Genomic DNA, 18035 nt, shown 5'->3' on the forward strand with positions numbered 1-18035 from the left:
CCTACATACAGTCACCTTTACTAGCTTCATCCCCGCCTCCTTGACCGGTCCGTCTTCTCTTCGACCGATCTGCTATCACTGCCCCCCCCAACTCTCTATTTATTTCAGAGCCCTCTTCCCCTCCCCCATTTCTGAAGAAGAGTCCCGACGCGAAACGTCAGCTTTCCTGCTCCTCTGATGCTGCCTGGCCTGCTGTGTTCCTCCAGCTCCACACGGTGTTGCCTCCGGATCCAGCATTGGCAGTTCTTACTATCTCTAAAGAATGACAGATGTGTTTAGCCCCAAGCACTCAGGATCTTGTTTTTTAAAAATGAGAGTGTGAAACAGTCAACAATCATGCAATATTGAAGAGCACATTCTGGCATTCCAGTAATCTGCAAGTTAATTTCAGCTCCTTGAGCTTTTCATTGTTACTCATTAGTTTCTTGTACAGGTAGCTAGGATTACATTTTTGGCTGTATACGTGTGATCAAAAATAAAAGTGGACCAGCAGCTGTTAGCAATAGTGTGATTTGTGCAATCGTCAGAATACTAAATGATCCCTCAACTCATGTACGTGCTGACTTAAAGCAGGCCTGATGCAAAGCCTTTTTGCAAAGAACCAACAGCTTGTTCAACAATCCTTGTTTGTGATGCCAATGTTGTTGAAACTAGTATATAACTAATATCACAAGTGTTGTAAACTGTAAATTGTAAGTACATTTTCAAGTAAGTTTAATCAGGATTAAACCTTGATCTGGTGCAAGATGACAATTAGAAACCCATACCCAGTGGAGTAGTGCTGTGCGCCAGAAGTCGATATTTTCACTCTTGTCAAGCACGCTGGGAGGAAAATGTAAAGCAAGAAACAAAAAAGATTCAAATTCAATATCTCTGCTCACTCAGACGTAAAGTGCCTACTTGTTAAGAAAAGTACCAGTGTGCCATAGAAAAGTACAGCAACTCTCTGCATTACCACAAATCAAACAACTACGTAAATGGAGATAAACAATAGGTGCTACGTGAATGCAAGTTCTTCCATGTTCAGTTGCATTCTGTGGGAAAGGACGACGGTGAGCACATTACTTATCATCATGGCTCTTGCAAGGATGCAAAAAGTGACCCATAAGCCTACAAAATAGAAGCAGAACTCAGTAACCATGGGCACTTCTGCACGTACAGGAATTTTGGTCTGACCCCATGCTTTCTGGGCCACGAAATAACATATCAAAGCCAGAATGTTGGCCATTATCCCTCATGAAGAACAGTATTGCACAAACTCACCAGAATGATACAGAGTTAAATCGTAGAAGTGAGATCATGCAGATTAGGCTTATATTCGAAAACAGTTAACTGTGGTGAAGATTTTTTGTTAATATTTGTTCATGTGATATGGTTGTTGCCACCAATTTATCACCTACCCTCAAAAGTGGTAGTGAGTCAACTTCCTGATTTGTTGCATTCCAACTGTAGATACACACTGTTGTTAAGAAGAGGGCTGCAGGATTTTGATGAGACAAAGAAATATCGCCAAGTCCGAATATTGTGTGGTTTGGAGGAGAACCTGTTGTTCTTGTCCCTCCATATGACTGAAGTCAGGTTTGGAAGCTGCTGCTGAAGGAGGCTTGTTGAGTTGTTGCAGTGAATCTTATCAATGGTGCATGCTACTCCCATTCTGCACTGTTGGAAGGAGTGAATGAAGAAAATGATGGAGAGAGTGCCAATCAAACATTGCCTAATTCCAGATCTAGCTTCTTCAATGTCACCGGAAATGCACTCATCTACTTCAATGGAGAGTATTCCATCATATTCCCAACTCGTACCTGGAAATTTGTGGACTAGCTTCAGGAAGTCAAGAAGTATGTTACTCTTCGAGAGATTCTTAACTTCTAACCTTCTCCTATAAGTTACCATTGGTGCATTTAAGAATCTTTCCAATGGTAACCCCCAAGATTTTGATGGTGGAAGATTCAGTGATGGTGATGTCAGTGAACAGCAAGGGGATGACTGTCAGATTCTCTATCACTAACAATAAAAAGAAATTGATCTTTTCTGTCCATCTACCTTTTTTTCCTCTAGTGACAGGTGTCCAAAATGGAGATATATTTTAGCCAGTCTTTCTACTTATAATTTCAAGGATTGTCAGAAGGCAGACAAAGAAATAAAGTTAAAGCCACAATCAGATCAGCCATGATCTTATTCAATTCCACATTGCACTAAATAGCCTCTGGATGCTCCTACTTTTTATGATTTAATGATATGGGGTCAGTGTGGGAAAATTGACATAGAAGATTAGTCACGATCCAACTAATTGGTAGAATAGGCTGAATGACTGCTTCCTGCTGTTACTTTCTAATTTTCTGTATAACAGTAAACTTAGAGCTAGGCCATTCAAGAGTGACATCAGATAGATCAATTAAAATCTTCCATTGGCAAGTGCACTAAAAAACCCAAAACACAGGCAAGCTAATTAATTTAACTTGAAATACATAACGATAATCTAAATTAATAAGTTTCATGGACTGAACAGCCTATATTTGTTCCCATGTTCTTTCTTAACAAGTAACCCAACATCTCATAAAAACCAAAAGAACTGCAGATGCTGTAAATCAGGAACAAAAACAGAAGTTGCTGGAAAAGCTCAGCAGGTCTGGCAGCATCTGTGAAGAAAAAATCAGAGTTAGTGGTTCAGATCTGGTGATCCTTCCTCAGAACTCAGACCCTTCCGTGGGTCACCGGACCCGAAACGTTAGCTCCGATTTTCTAACTCAATATCTCGGTGTTCTGAAGAAGTATCGCTGGAACCAAAACATAAACTCTCTCTCCAAAGATGCTGCCAGATCTGCTGAGTTTCTTCAGCGATTTCTGCTTTTGTTTCAGGTTGCCAACATCCATGGTTCTGTGTGTTATTAACCCAATCTCTCATTCCTTTTAACAAAGGCAGAATAAATGTATGCTGGAAGTCTAAAATGATGAAAAAACTGTGGTCTAGCAGCGCCTGTGGAGATAGCGACAGTTAATGTTTTGAGTCCAGTATGACTCCAGACCCGAGGAGTTTCTCCAATATTTTCAGTTATTGTCTCACATGCGTGTTCCCTGAAACAGGCAACAAAAATATGGAATATAAATGTTCCCCTGCAGACAAAAATATCAGACATCATTATACACTTGCACTTAAATATTTCAGTTTTCCTGTGTACATTTTTACTGGCTCGTTTGAGATTTGTTTTGCATAGATTTTAATCCGATAAAATATCATTTTTTTTGAAAAACTGGGATCTCTATAGTTAGTCATACGTGTCAATGATTCGCATCTTTTTTACCCTTAATACAGGGTCATCATTGCAGCAAGCTTTCAGGTTTTGCGCAGACTTCTTTCCAGATGACTTCTACAAAGATGCAGTTCAGTCAATGTTGCAATCGAGTGAACAATGACCTTATTGTACACCTGCATTTGCCTCACCCAAACAATGCGAAGTGCGCTTCACGTGTCCACCCCATCAGATAGGAATGGTGCGCTCAGCTACAGAGTTCACGGGCGTCCATCATTCGTGTTTCATTTAAAACATGAGCACCCATTCTGAAAACAAACCAACAACTTGAAAAACGCCGGTGGCAAGCCGGAGGATCGAACTTCTGCTTTCAACTCCAATGAGAACCGTACACTCCAACTCCCGCCCCTTCCAGAGTGCAATAACTACCGCAGTAAAAGACAAATGGGATGGGGTGGGGGAAAAATCCATTATCCTCCAAAAATGACGTTCACTGTCACATATGGGACACTTACCACACTTTGACATTTGTAAATTATTCAGCACGATTCAAACAAAAAAGTACACCCACTCAATGCACCCAAAGGAGAGTGCCGGCTGTTATCTGCCATTTCCTGGGCAAGTCTGCCCCTTGGAACGTTTCTGCTGACAGCAGCAGACCTGTCAATCACTCAGGTAAATGTTGTCTCTCTGACCCCCTCCCTCCCCCCCCCCTCTCCGAATGCACTTCTAAACCATTGCAACCAGCAGTACTGCATAGCAGGCCTCTCCCTCATTGCATACCGACAGCCTGCAGCGGAGGAAGGGGAACAAAACTTCCAGCGACGTTTTAAAAAATGCAAAACGGTTTTCAGGCTGCACCTACCTTTTTGCGCTTAAACCTGTCGCTCCTTTCTGCAACGCAGCGAAACCCCCCTCCCCGACAGACGAGCGGAGTTGGGTCTGCACTTTATTAAATTTGTTCCTTCTCCAAACGAGCTGATGTTCTGCAACTAAAAAGAAAGTTTCTCCCTCCCCTGTCTCCACTTAGGCATGGCACTTCGGCCCTGTACAGTCCGGTGCATGGCATCCCCTGAACATACAAGACCGTGCGGCCATGTTTAGCAGAATACCGTGCCCGCTCTCGCAAAGTTTTTTTTTCCTCCCTCACCGTCCCACCCTCCTCCCCATGTCGTCGGAAGGAGCGGCCGCCTTCCTGCGCGCGACACAACAGCTCGAGCCGCCACCCTTCAGCCAAAATCTCGGGGACTGTGTGCAGCCGGCACAGCTCAGACACTGTCTTTACGGATGCTGAAGCAAAGGCTCAATCAATAATAATGATCCTTCTTCGCCGGGATATTGGAGTGAGGGCTCCCCTCTCGCAAAGCAGGAAGTAAAGGTGCCCAGCCTTGCCTCTTCTCCAACACGTTGCAACATCCCAAGGCTCATTCCTCTGGGTCCTAGAGTCGATAATTTATCAATAGGGAGAACAGGTGGTCCAGTGTTCCTACGTTGAAAGCAATGATGGACTCCAACTGTACATTGTGGGAGGTGTGGAAAATGACTTGTGTCATGCCTGGGAATTTCTGCAAGGGGTTTCTGCTCAACACAAGAATGGCCAAAGCCAGCCAAAGTCGGCTTCAGGGTTTGCAGGAACCTTGCAAAGCTTTTTTTTAAAGACAAGATGGAGCAGACCTCGTGTAAATTATCCCCAATATAAACATTTTCCAATAGTTCACAGAATTGATCTACTAATCCCTGAGCCAAACTTGTCAGGAAGGCCTCAGGTTTGGAAGTGAGGGAGCAAAAGTGTTCAGAATTCAGAACTTGAACCACTTGAAAAATGAAGGGCCATCCAGCCCATGCCATATTGAGCACACTCCCCATTCCACCCGGAAAACATAATCGGCTGAAAGAGGCGAAGAACCAAATTTAAACTCAGGTCACTTAAATTGGGGGAGGGTGAATCAGGATTGTTTTCACTGACAAGCTGAACTGAGAGCAAAATACTATAGATGCTGGAGATCAGAAATAAAAACAGTGCTGGAGAAATCAAGCCAGCCTAACAGCTTCTGTGGTATGAGAAAGAGTTAATGTTTCAAGTCCAATGACTTTTCTGGAGTTCCTGATAAGAAAGGAAGAAGGAAAATTGAAAACCGAAAGAACTGCAGACGCTGTAAAGCAGGAACAAAAACAAGTTGCTGGAAAAGCTCAGCACGTCTGGCAGTATCTGTAAAGAAAAAAATCAGAATTAACATTTTGGGTCTGGTGACCTTTGCTCAGAAGGAAAATTGTTTGTGAATATGCACCAAGAGAAAGGGAAATGGGGATGAAATTCTGATTTTGCTTTGCATTGGAGTTATTGGAAAGGGAAGTTAGATCGCCTGTAGAGTGGACAATCTACTTGCTATCACCATCAATGTTGAATTTCACCCCCACAGCCTCTTCAGACCAGTTCCTCTTTTATTTTAAAAAAATCAAAATTGGCTGAACGCCAAAGAAATTCAATGTGTTGCCAGCAGGTGCCACAATTGCTGAAAAGGCAAATTTCGCCATCAACTTGACAGAGCATTCCAATGCCCAACTCCAACTGTAGTTTTTTGGCTTAGATTATTATTAAATTAAAATGTAAATCAGTTTGATAAGTTGCTAACAATAGTCATCAGTCCACATCAGCAGGAAGGAGTTGGGAAGATATACAAGCAAAGCATAAAGTGATTAAAACAAATTCCATCCTAAACTGTACATAACAGTAAAATGCTCAGTTTGATCTCCAACCGACAAGTTAGAGTATTTGAGTTCATCTCAGTGACAATTTGGGCGTGTCTATTTTTGGGTATTAAGCGGGTACAAGGATATATCATACACGAGAACATTGATGTTAAAGGGCTGACTAGAAACCATATATCAGACTTCAGAATAATGCAGCTGATATGCTGCACAGTGCTAACCTCAGTGAATTTGGGGATTAGACCCAATCAGGAATTGGGAAACTGGGGAATACCAAGATGCCTAGGAGGTCTGAGAACAGAGGTATCAGGGACGAGGAGTTGGATTATGGTTCCGTGTTGAAGATGGACAGTAATGGTAGCAAAAATCAGACTGGAAGGAGTAAGGGCTCGAGGCTTGGATTGACACCTCCACAACCTTAAAATGTTCACTCCCTTCAACACTGATGTACACAGTAACAGCAGTGTGTACCATCAACACAAAGCATTGTAGCAACACATCAAGACTCTTCCAACAGTACTTTTAAAACACACAATCCCTATCTTCCAGAAGGACTTAGTCAGCAGATGCATAGGTCTTCCACCACCTGTAACCTCCCTTCCAAGCCACAAGCTATCCTGAGTTGCAACTATATTGCTGTTCTTTTGTGGTCACTGCATCAAAATCCTGAAACACTTTCCTTCATAACAGCGTTCTGGGGAGTACTACACGGAGTGCAATAGTTCTAAGGCAGCTCACCACTACCCATGTGAGGGCAATAGTTATGGAAAACAAATTATGGCTCAACTAGTGAAACCTACATCATGTGAAAGAATTTTTAAGAAGTAATCTGGGAGGTTTGTGTTTGGGAACACAAGGTTCAGGTCCGTGAACCGGGGCCAGTAGATCTGAAGATTGCAGTTGTACTGGCTGCCTATTTTTACATTCACTCAGATGGGGGCTTCACTGGCTGGCCAGCATTTATTGCCCCTCCCTCACTGTCCTTGAGAAGTTGGTGGTGAGCTGCCTTCTTGAACTGCTGCAGTCCACGTTCTTTGGTTGACCATTAGAGAATGAATTCTGGGATTTTAACCTCGCAACAGGGAATGAACAGCAATAACAAAAAGTGTGGAGCTGGAGGAACTCAGCAGGCCAGGCAGCATCAAAGGAACAGGAAAGCTGATGTTTCAGGCCGGGACCCTTCTTCAGAAATGGGGAGGGGGAGGGGAGCTCAGAACGAGAGAGAGGAGGGGGTAGGCTGGGGAACGTAGGTGAAGGAATAGCAATAGATTGCTATATCAGAATGGTAAGTGGCTCGGAGAAAAACTTGTAGGTGGTGGTGCTCCCATGTATCTGCTGCCCTTGTCCTTCTAGATGGAAGCAATCTTGGGTTTGCAAGGTGTTGTGTAAGAATCTTTGGTGAGTTTCAAGGGTGCATCTTGTAGATAGAATACATTGCTGGTACTGAACAGTAATGGAGGAATCGGATACTTGTCGATGTGGTGCCAAACAAGCAGGCTGCTTTGTCGTGGATGGTGTCAAACTTCTTCAGTGTTGTTGGACCTGCACTCATCCAGGCAAACGTGTTCCATCACACTCTGACTTATGCCTTGTAGATGATGGACAGGCTTGGGGAGTCAGAAGGCGAGTTACTCACTGCAGTAATCCTAGCCTCTGGCTATAAGAGCAGATTGCTGTTTTTATGTGGCGAGTCCAGAAAACATTGAATGGTCAATTGTAACCCCCAGGATGTTGATATTGGGGGATTCAGTGTGATAATATCATTGACAAGGGGTGGTGGTTAGGTTGTGACTTCTTGGAGGTGGTCATTGCCTGGCATTTTGTAGCACCAATGTTACTTGGCACTTGTCAGCTCAAGCCTGAATGTTGTCCAGATCTTGTTGCATTTGGACATGGACTGCTTCAGGATCTTAGGAGTCTGTATAGGAGTCAAATAGTGCTGTACATTCCCACTTCTGACCTTACGATGGGGAAGAAGGTCATTAATGAAGCAGCTGAATATGGTTGGGCCTAGGACACTACACTGCGGAACTCCTGCAGAGATGTCCTGGAGCTGATATATGACTGACCACCAACAAGCACACCCATCTTCCTACATGCCAAGTATGACTCCAACCAGTGGAGAGTTTGCCCCCAATACTCATGGATTCCAGTTTTTCTAGGGTTCCTTGTTGCTACGTTCAGATCAAATGTGGCTTTTATGTCAAGGGCTGTCGCTCTCACCTCACCTCTGGAATTCAGTTCTTTTGTCCATGTTTGAACCAAGGCAGAAATTAGGTCAGGAGCTGAGTGGCCCTGGCAGAACCCAAATTGGGAGTCACTGAGCAGGTTATTTCTGAGCAGGTGCTGCTTGATAGCAGTGTTGATGACACCTTCCATCACTTTACTGGTAACCGAGAGTAGACTGATGAGGTGTTAATTGGCCACATTGGATTTGTCCTGCCTTTTGTGTACATGACATACCTGGGCAATTTTCCATATTGTCAAGTAGATTCCAGTGCTATAACTGTACTGGAAGAGCTTGGCTGAGGAGCAGCAAGTTGTGCAGCACAAGTCTTCAGTACAATTGCTGGAATGTTGTCAGGGCCCATAGCCTTTGCAGTATCCAGTACCTCCAACTGTTTCTCAATTTGATATGGAGCGAATCAAGTTGGCCCAAGACTGGTATCTACAGTCTAATGCTGGGGACCGTTGGAGGAGGCATTATCCACTTGGCACTTCTGACTGAAGATTGCTGCTTCAGTTTTATCTTTTGCACTCCTGTGCTGGGCTCTTCCATTAATAAGGATGGTGATATTTATGGAGCCTCCTCCTCCAGTGAGAGTTATTTAATTGTCCACAATCATTCATTCACAACTGGATGTAGGAGAACTGCAGAGCTTAGTTCTGATCCATCGATTGTGGGATTGCTTAGCTTTATTTAATCACTTTCTGCTTATGCTGTTTGACACTGTTTGGACGACACCTCATCTTCACATGTGGTTGGTGCTTCTCCTGGCATGCCCTCCTGCATTCTCAATTGAACCAGGGTTAATCCCCTGACTTGAAGGTAATATTGACTGGGGGATATGCTGGGTCATGATGTTGTGGATTGTGCTGGTATCAATGACTCACAGCACCTCATGGATACCCAGTCTGGAGTTGCTCGATCTGTTTGAAATCTGTTCCATTTAGCATGGTGATGGTGCCACACAACACAATGGAGGATATTCTCAATGCGAAGAGAGCAATTTGGCTCCATAAGGACTGAGTGGTCTTGCTTGGACGTCACAGACAGATTCAACTGCAGCTGGCAAATTGGTAAAGATGAAGTCAAGTATGTTTTTTCCCTCTTTTTGGTTCCCACACCACCTACTACAGACCACTGTAACAGATTTGCCCTTTAGGACCAGACCAGCTCGATCAATAGTGTTGCTGCTGAGACATTCTTGTTGATGGACACTGAAATCCCCCACTAGAGTACATTTTGTGCCCTTGTCACCCTCAGTGCTTCCTCCAAGGGTTGTTCAACATGGAGGAATACATCAGCCGAGGGAGGATCGTACAGGGAAATCAGCAGGACGTTTCTTTGCACATGTTTAACCTGATGGCATGAGACTTCATGGGGTCCGGAGTCAATGTTGAGGATTCCCAGGGCAACTTTTCCCAACTGTATACCACTATGCTGCCACCTCTACTGGATCTGTCCTGCCAGTGGAACAGGACATGTCCAGGGATGGTGATTGTGGTGTCTGGGACATTGTGAGGTATGATATCGTGAATGTGACTATGTCAGGCTGTTGTTTGACTGGTCCATGAGACAGTTCTCCCAATTTTGGCACGAGTACCCAGACGTTAGTAAGGAGTACTTTGCAGGGCTGTTTCTTCCTTTGTTTTTTTCAATGCCTAGGTCAATGCCAGGTGGTCTGCCCAGTTTCATTTCTTCGTCAAGTCATACAGCACGGAAACAGAACTTTTGGCCCATTCAGTCTGTGCTGACCATGTTCCCAAACTAAACTAGTCCCACCTGCCTGTGCTTGACCCATATCCCTCCAAACCTTGCTTATTCATCACCTTATCCAAATGTCTTTTAAATGCTGTAACAGTACCTGCATCCACCACTTTTCTCTGGCAGTTCATTCCACACACGAATCACTCCCTGTAAACAAAAAAGTTGCCCCTCATGTCCTTTTAAAATATTTTTCCTCTCACCTCAAAAATACACCCCCTAGTTTTGAACTCTCCCATCCTAGGGAAAAGACTTATTATTTCACCTTATCTGTTCCCCTCCTGATTTTATAAACCTCAATAATGTCACCCCTCAACCTCCTATGCTCCAATGAAAAAAGTCCTAGCCTATCCAGCCTATTTTTATATCTCAAACTCTTCATTCCCAGGAACATCCTGGTAAATCTTTTCCGAACCGTCTCCAGTTTAATAATATCCTTCCTATAATAGTCGACCAGAACTACATACAGTACTCCAGAAGAGGCCTCACCAATGTCCTGAATAAACTCAACATGACGCCCTAACTCTTATATCAAAAGGTCTGAGCAATGAAGGCAAGCATACTAAACGCCTTCTAAACCACCCTGTCTACCGGTGATGCAAACTTCAACAAACTGTGTGCCTGAACGCCTAGGTCTCCCTGTTCTTCGACACCACCTGGGGCTCCACCATTAATAATGTAAATATTGTCTTTGTATTACCAAAATGCAATACCTCACATTTATCTATCTGCCACTCCTCAGCCCATTAACGCAATTGATCAAGATCTCTTTGTAATCTTAGATAACATTCTTGTGTGAATGGAACCCAAAACTAATTGAAAAATTACTCTAATGCCAGTGTCACTTCACGTTTAAGAAATTTTGCTTAAATTTAGTACAAGTTAAAGTATATTTAACCATATTAATTTCAAGCAAATCATGCAAGTTGCACCACTTTGAGATAGCAAGGAAGTTTCTCAAAACCCAAACCAGAGCTCATATTATCACCCTGCCTTCCTTCTCCCAAACAATAAGAAGTGCACCTTTTAAGTACAAGGTGTTTTTGTTGCATCACTTCTTTTCTGGCCTTGAAATCAAATACAGTATAAGGAAACCACATGAACATTGGGACGAGTTGTCATTTAAGACCCATCACAGTTTGAGATAACATTGTGCTACATTAAAAATTATTAATGAAAGACAGTATCTGTATTAATCAAAGCAGTTAAAATTTATGCTTTTGGGTTTTTTCCCCCAAGACTGTAACCAAGTGCTACAAAGCACCACAGAGAACAGGTTTGAATGAAGAAGCTGAGGGTTTTTTTGTTGAGACTTTGCGGCAATTGATTAAACTGAGTGGCTTGCTAGGCTATTTCAGAGGGCAGTTCAGAGTCAACCACATTGCTGTGGGTCTGAAAGCACATGTCGGCCAGATCAGTTGGGCTGAAGGACATGAATGAGACAGTTGGGTTTTTTCAACAATCAACAATGGTTTCATGTCATCATTAGATTCTTAATTCCACATTTTCTTTTCCAATTTAATTCAAATTCCACCATCTGCCTTGACAGGTTTTGAACCCGGGTCCCCAGAACATTTGCTGAGTTTCTGGATTAATAATCTTGCAAAACTACCACCAAGACATTGCATCCCCCGATTCAAAGCAAATTAATCTTGAGTGGGGGACCTGATACATCTGCTAAATGCATTACTTCCACATGCAAAGAGCCTAAAACCTACTTCAGAGCTTGGCAAATGGCACTCCTTTTTCATTCTTACCTAGAAATGTGTGCATGCCTACTGTCTGTCTGAATTGGGGCCTTGACATTCTGAGCAGTGCAGACCGGTTTCCAAGACTGTGTTCCCAGCGTTATAGCCCTTAAATGCTACGGTGAGAGCAGGTTTAGACTTGACCATGTTGCACCCTAACTCCAATACCATGCGGATAAAAATGTTCCCGGTTTTATGTCAAACAGTCACTTGATCAAGGTTACCAACAAGTGTTCACAGAACTGTATACCAAGCATGACTGAAGACAGGAAAAGGAGAAATGAGTATACAACAGTTTTAAACATGGTTTTCAGAACCAGTGAGCCGATCTAAGGCAACACAATTGTTGGAGAAGAACACTAAAGCAATCAACTCCCATGAATTTGCTACGTTCACTTCAGGGACCAGTTTTTATTTTCAACCTCCATTGTTTTTGGGAGAAAAACCCAGGGGAATTCTGCATGCCAGGAATTGACAGAACAGTGGTGAAAATATTGGATGCATGCAGTTTTAAAATTTGAATTTAACTTAAAATGCAATTGAGAAAACAAAGTCTGTAACCACAAAGCAGTCAGATTATCATAAAAATCCAGCTTTTGGAAAGGTAGGGACTGTATCCAGTTCCAGTTTTAAACCAATAATATTCAGTTTTAATTGCCTTTTCAAGCAGCATAACCAGCCATTCAACTGTAATGACAGCTACACCATTCATAGGCCATGAAGAAAATTCACAAACTTCTCATGGTAACTATGGATCAACAACAAAATTCCAGCAACACTGATGATATTCACATCCCAAGAATGATTTTTCAAAATACTACCTTGAAGCATGATTTTTCCATTTTCTGTACCAATTTTCCTCCTTGACGATGCTAATTCCCCAGGATATATGATCATCAATTCTACTTCAGAATCCCCAAAGAAATGCACCAACTAATGCCTTGGATGGCATTAGTTAAGTGTTCAATTCCTGTGTTTTCACAAAATCTTAAGGCAGGGTAGTTTATAACTTATGGTATTTGATGTCTTTAAACAAACAGCCCATTGAGGGAGTTACTACACAAGCGTAATAAATGTAACACTGCTTCAATCTACTGTAGTACTGAGTCTTGGAAACAGCGATGACAGAAATTTCTGGTACAACAGAAGAAAAAAGATTAGACTAGATAATTAGTGACAGAATTGGGTTTCACTGCAATATCCCACTCAAGTGGATGGCTCATGACCATTTCAGTCCACAAAGAAAAGCCATTCAGATTAGTGAGAGCTATAGCAACCATGGAACATCTACACAAGTTCAGCCTTTCAGGAGGGAAGAGAGAGATTTGGACAAATTCACCCTTCTCCATAGTATATTTTTAGCTGCAATCATGGCAAAAAAAATTTAAAAATTCATATAAATTGGCATTTTTCAAACTTAAATGCCTTAAACATTTAACAATAAAAGTCAAAGTAAATATTTTGCCCCTGACAGCCTAATACAAACTTTCAAAAGACATTATGCAATGCCAAATATGAGCCTCAGTTCTCTTCACAGTTGCTCCTGATCAGGCTTTACCATTTCAATTGACAATTACATCTAAAACATACAAAACGAAGCCAAAAAAAAACGCACTGAAGTATACACTTCCACCACTTCATGTGTGTGGTTTGTGGTCACTTGCAACACTTAAATAGTTTCCATTACATTTCAGTTACTGTAATTTACTAAAATCATATCACACTCTATTTAACTTGTTAAGTTACATTTTGGAGATACAACTGTTGCAATATCAGAAAGAAAAAAAAAAGGAAAATAAAATAAAACCATCATTGTTGTTCAATATTACTGTTTCCAGCTCAATGAAAAGTCTTCAATCTTAAATTCTTCATATACTTTTCTCCAGCAAACATTTACATTCTTCACCAGCACCATGATATTGTTGATATCTCCTGTTCATTCTGGCCTGCTCTGTGTTCTACTCACCCCCTAAACCACCATGGTGGCAGAAACTTTCTGTCATGCCCCATTGCACCCTTCCTGAAAACCTGCCTTTTAGTCATTTTCAGTCACCTTCTATAGTCAGCTTCTCAGATTCCCATTAAGAACCAGACCTAACGCCCTCAAAATCTACTAAGAAGACAGTCTCGACCCTAACTTTTTGTTATTTTAAAGGTAAGTGTAAGGCTATGTGTTCCAGATATAATCTGATTGGTCAAACTATTGCCTTTAAGCAAAACACTTTATTTTTACACCACAGTTAAAATACAGAAAAAATAAAAAGTAAAAGTAACTCCATCAAAATGGTTAACAAAACTATATATACACACACACACAGACACACACACACACACAAACCACTTCTAATGAACTGTTCCAATATAGTAACATCCCATAAACTCACCCTTGTCAAAAGTAAATTCAGTGAAATAGATTGTCTCATATGTAATTCTAGCAAAAGGAAGAAAACCTCAGCTTCTACCTGTAACAGAGAGAGAAAGGAAAAAGAGCTTCCACATCCAGCTCCAAGACCCCAGAAACTGCAGAAAACTAAAACTAAAAATCCTAGTTCTATGGGAGCTTGATGCCACCCATTCAGGCCGCTTCTATTATTCCAAATTTAAAAATAAACACAACCTCACAAACTGTTTACTTTATTGGCCTGGAGCAGACTGCTCGGTGACTCTATCTCAACCTCTCTTCATTAAAAAACCAGGACAAAATGCACCTCTTAAAGCCATAGTATGGTCACACTCTCCCCTTAAGAGACCATCAATCTACAAAGATGGCTTAGTTTTAAAATTGTCTAACCCCACACCATTAGTACACTACAATACATACACATTACATTAACTTGAAAGATGCAAAAATTCTGGATTACAGTCTACTTCAGTACATTTTTCTCACCACCGAATGCTTCCATCTTTCTTCAAGGTCGCAACAATATATCAATGATTACATTCTCTCGTCCTGCCACGTATAATTTTCAAATAGAATGTCTACAATAATAAACTCCATCTAAACAATCTGGAATTTTTATCCTTATTGTTTTCCAAAAATTTTAAGGGGTTATGATCAGTATGTACAATTGTCTTGGACACATTATTGGTAATACCAACACCAAACCCAAGGTCTCTTTCTCAATTGTGGAAATATTTCTGTTGATGATTATTCCATTCTCTGAAAAAATACCCAATGGGTCTTTCTATCTTCTCAACTTCTTGCAAGAGTACAACACTGACAGCCACATCATTTGTGTTGATAGTCACCTTGAATAGCTCTGTGTAGTTAGGTGTGGCTAACACTGGGGCAGTAGTTAACACAGCTTTCAGGCTGTCAAATGCCTTCGGATGGTCCACCATCCATTGAAATTTGCTGCACTCCTTCAATAAGTCAGTCAGTGGAGCAACCACACTGCTAAAATTTGGTATGAACTTCTGATAGAACTCACTCAATCCCATGAATTGTACTAATGCTCTCTTTATCAATGATATGGGAAACCCCCCAATAACCTTTGTTTTCACATCCTGTAAGGCCATCTATCAACGTCCAATAATAAGGCCTAGGAACATGACTTGGACTTTGGAAGTTGGGCTTGGTGATAAACCTGGCTAAGAGTGGATTCTCAAAGTCGATTGAACAATTCCATTAGATGCTCCAAATGTTCCTCCCATGGCTGACTAAAAATCACCAGATCATTGATGTACACCACACAATTGGGCAATCCCGAAATGACTTTATTGGTTAGTCTTTGTAATGTGGCTGGCACATTTTTCATACTAAGTGGCATTACTTTAAACTGGTATGGTCTATTTGGCATCATGAAAGCTGAAATTTCATCCGCTGTTTTGGATAAAAGGTACCTGCCAGTATCCTCTGAGTAAGTCCAACTGAGTAATGGAAGTTGCTTGTCCCACTTTCTCAAGCAGTCTTCCAAATGTGGAGTAGGATATGAATCAGATTTTGTAACTGCATTCACTGTGTGATAATCCACACATAGTCATTTGGTACCGTCTGGTTTTGGCACTGATCGGTATGGGTGAGCTCCATTTATTGAACTCACTTCAATCATATTGAACACACACTCAAAGACAAAGACAAAGACAAAGACAATCTCTTTTTGAGCCAACTTTAGAGAGCATTAAGTCTATAAGCATCTTGCTTAATTGGAACTGCATTTCCAACATCCACATCATGCATAACCAGATTAATACTTAGCAGCTTATTCCCACATATCTCTCAGGTCATTTTGATTTTCCTCTGGAAGGTTAACTCGATAATTTATCCCAATTTTTGAGAACTTTCATTGTCCAAATTTAATCTGAGGAATGTCCAATTCAGAATCATCTGAACTTGGTTCTTCCCACTGGTGTTGTAACCATTAACACATTCTCCTTTTGCTTTCCTTCCCTATCTAAATACCTTTTCAGCATATTCACATGACACACTCTGAGAGACTTCTTTCTATTTATTTTATCGAATAATTCAGCTCACTCAATCCGCTTTTGATTTGATAAGGCCCACTAAACCTTGCCTTTAAAGATTCACCTACCACTGGGGGTAACACTAACACCATGTTTGGAAAGGCAAATCAGGGCAGGATTTACACACTTAAATAGTAAGGTCCTCAGGAGACCTTGGACACAGGTTCATAGTTCCTTGGAAGAGGAGTCGCAGGTAGATTGGATAGTAAAGAAGGTGTTTAGTATGGTTGCCTTTATTCGTCAGTGACTTTGAGTATTGGAGTTGGGAGGTCATGTTGCAGCTGTACCGAACATTGGTTAGGCCACTTTTGGAATACTGCATTCAATTCTGCTATTGAAAGGATTCAAAAAAGAAGATTTACAAGAATGTTGCCAGGGTTGGATGGTTTGAGCTATAGGGAGAGGCTGAATAGGCTGGGGCTATTTTCAGGTCACTTTTAGGAGTGACCTGAAAGAGGTTTATAAAATCATGATGAGCATGGATACGCTAAATAGAAAAGGTCTTTTCCCTGGGGTGGGGGAGTCCAAAAATAGAGGGCATAGGTTTAAGGTAGAGGGGAAAGACTCAAAAGGGACCTAAGGAGCAACTTATTCACACTGAAGGTACTGCATGTATGGAATGAGCTGCCAGAGGAAGTGGTGGAGGCTGGTACAATTACAACATTTAAAAGGCATCTGGATGGGTATACGAATAGGAAGGCTTTAGAGAGATATGGGCCAAATGCTGGCAAATAGGAATGGATTAAATTTAGGCTATCTGGTCAGCATGTACAAGTTGGACCAAAGGGTCTGTTTCCATGCTGCACAGCTCTATGACTATCTCCACTAGCAAAATTACAAATTTTTGATTTCTTGTCTGGTTCCTGTTTCATCACATGCTGTGCTACTTTCAAATGTTGTCCAGCCAACTCAGCCGCTCTATTTAATCTTTCCCTAAAAACTGACACATAGTCCAAATGTGTGGTCTCTGAACTCTGACTTAGCAATTTCTCCTTAATTAATTCAAGTGGTCCTCTCACCTCATGGCCAAAAACTAATTCAAATGAACTGAATTTAGTTGATTCATTAGGTGCATCCCTAATTGCAAAAAGAACAAATGAATTCCTTTATCCCAATCCCTGGAAAGTCCTAACCATAAACCCTTAACATGGTCCTTAAAGTGTGATGCCACCATTCTAATGCTCCCTGCAATTCTGGATAGTATGCAGTGGATTTTAATTGTTTTATTACCAAGCTATCCATAACTTCCTTGAATAATTTTCATGTAAAATTTGACCCTTAATCTAATTATATTTTTGTGGATAGTCCATATCTAGTAAAGAAAAAAAAAGTAACTCTTCTACAAATCTTTTAGCTATGATGGAAATGACCTCTGGAAACCTCAACACATCCATTATGGTCAACATATTGATTCCCACTTTTTGTTTTAGGTGAGGGTCCTACAATTAGTCAGTGTGTGTGGCTTTCCTGTGAACCTTTGTCAGGAATTCCCCATTGGTCCTGCGTTCTACCATGACATCCAGGAATGGGAGCTGTTCGTTCTTTTCCTCTTCCCTGGTGAATTTGATCCCGGTGAGAGTGTTGTTTATTAGTTGTTATGTCTCCTCTAGTTTGGTCCGTTTAGTAATGACCAAGTACTGAATTTCAACAGCAATCACTCTAACACCCACAAACGTAGTTGCGTGAAAACACTTTTTAAATGGGCAACAATACACTGCAGCAACCCAGAACTACACCAAAAAGAAGAGTACCTCTTCCAAGTATTCACGGACAACGGATACCCTAACAACTGGGTCAGAATATGCCTATTACACGAATGACAACAGGAAGATACTTCATGCCCCAACACACACATCATGCTACCATACATCAAGA

At 41.5% G+C, this 18035-nt stretch overlaps 1 protein-coding gene across 5 annotated transcripts in view; it reads right to left on the reverse strand.

The window, feature by feature from the left end:
* LOC109912623 (transcriptional-regulating factor 1) overlaps positions 1-4636 on the reverse strand; it is a 196189-nt gene extending 191553 nt beyond the window's left edge. For 3 of the 5 annotated variants that reach the window (XM_048600960.1, XM_048600962.1, XM_048600961.1), the window contains exon 1: positions 4117-4634. The gene's annotated coding sequence lies outside the window, so the exon portion shown is untranslated. Of the gene's footprint in view, positions 1-4116 lie in introns of all 5 variants that reach the window. The other 2 variants (XM_048600965.1, XM_048600966.1) reach the window with 2 other exon arrangements.
* Between the last annotated feature and the right edge of the window lie 13399 nt (positions 4637-18035).

This window comes from Rhincodon typus, chromosome 9 (genome assembly GCF_021869965.1).
Source record: "Rhincodon typus isolate 14 chromosome 9, sRhiTyp1.1, whole genome shotgun sequence".
NCBI lineage: Eukaryota > Metazoa > Chordata > Chondrichthyes > Orectolobiformes > Rhincodontidae > Rhincodon > Rhincodon typus.